Consider the following 2,140-nt stretch of genomic DNA (forward strand, 5'->3'; position numbering starts at 1 on the left):
TATGCAACAATTGACATGTTAACATCATATACATCCAATTTGACATCCTTTTACCACCTATTAATGCCACTTTCATACAAGTTAATTTTGTTCCGCATTTTGGTTCTAATCAACCCATGTAAGTCACTGTTCACCATATTAGAGTACCTTTACACCCTATACGAGTCACTTGCCCCATATATGATACAATTAACATGTTAACATCACATAAATGCAATTAGACATCCTTTAACCACCTCTTTGTACCCCTTTCCTACAAGTTAATTTTGGGCCACATTTTGGCTCTAATCAATCATGTAAGTGACTTCTCACCATATTAGAGTAACTTTGCACCTTATAAAAGTCACTTGCCATCATATATTGGTACAATTAACATGTTAACATCATGTACATGCAATTAGAAATCCTTTACCACCTCTTAGTGCCATATTCATACAAGTCAATTTTGGTCCACATTTTGGTTCTAATTAACCATGTTAGTCACTTCTCACCATATTAGAGTCACTTTGCACCCTATAAGAGTCACTTTCCACCATATATGCAACAATTGACCTGTTAACATCATATACATCCAATTCGACATCCTTTTACCCCTATTAATGCCACTTTCATACAAGTTAATTTTGTTCCACATTTTTGGCTCTAATCAACCATGTAAGTCACTGTTCACCATATTAGAGTACCTTTACACCCTATAAGAGTCACTTGCCCCATATATTGATACAATTAACATCTTAACATCACGTAAATGTAAATCGACATCCTTTAACCACCTCTTGGTACCCCTTTCCTACAAGTCAATTTTGGGCCACATTTTGGCTCTAATCAATCATGTAAGTGACTTCTCACCATATTAGAGTCACTTTGCACCTTATAAGAGTCACTTGCCATCATATATTGGTACGATTAACATGTTAACATCATGTACATGCAATTAGAAATCCTTTTACCACCTCTTAGTGCCATATTCATACAAGTCAATTTTGGTCCACATTTTGGTTCTAATTAACCATGTTAGTCACTTCTCACCATATTAGACTCACTTTGCACCCTATAAGAGTCACTTTTCACCATATATGCAACAATTGACATGTTAACATCATATACATCCAATTTGACATCCTTTTACCACCTATTAATGCCACTTTCATACAAGTTAATTTTGTTCCACATTTTGGCTCTAATCAAGCATGTAAGTCATTGTTCACCATGTTAGAGTACCTTTACACCCCTATAAGAGTCACTGCCCCATATATTGATACAATTAACATATTAACATCACGTAAATGTAAATCGACATCCTTTAACCACCTCTTGGTACCCCTTTCCTACAAGTCAATTTTGGGCCACATTTTGGCCTCTAATCAATCATGTAAGTGACTCTCTCACCATATTAGAGTAACTTTTGCACCTTATAAGAGTCACTTGCCATCGTATATTGGTGCAATTAACATGTTAACATCATGTACATGCAATTAGAAATCCTTTTACCACCTCTTAGTGCCATTATTCATACAAGTCAATTTTGGCCCACATTTTGGTTCTAATTAACCATGTTAGTCACTTATCACCATATTAGAGTCCACTCTTTGCACCCTATAAGAGTCACTTTTCACCATATATGCAACAATTGACATATTAACATCATATACATCCAATTTGACATCATTTTACCACCTATTAATGCCACTTTCATACAAGTTAATTTGTTCCACATTTTGGCTCTAATCAAGCATGTAAGTCATTGTTCACCATGTTAGAGTACCTTTACACCCTATAAGAGTCACTTGCCCCATATATGATACAATTAAATATTAACATCACGTAAATGCAATTAGACATCTTTTAACCACCTCTTGGTACCCCCTTTCCTACAAGTCAATTTTCGGCCACATTTTGGCTCTAATCAATCATATAGTAACTTCTCATCATATTAGAGTCACTTTGCACCTTATAAGAGTCACTTGCCATCATATATTGATACAATTACCATGTTAAAATCAGTACATGCAATTAGAAATCCTTTTACCACCTCTTAGTGCCATATTCCTACAAGTCAATTTTGGTCCACATTTTGGTTTTAATTAAGCCTGTTAGTCACTTTTCACCATATTAGAGTCACTTTGCACCCTATAAGAGT

This window comes from Apium graveolens, unplaced genomic scaffold (genome assembly GCF_009905375.1).
Source record: "Apium graveolens cultivar Ventura unplaced genomic scaffold, ASM990537v1 ctg2359, whole genome shotgun sequence".
NCBI classification, from domain to species: Eukaryota; Viridiplantae; Streptophyta; class Magnoliopsida; order Apiales; family Apiaceae; genus Apium; species Apium graveolens.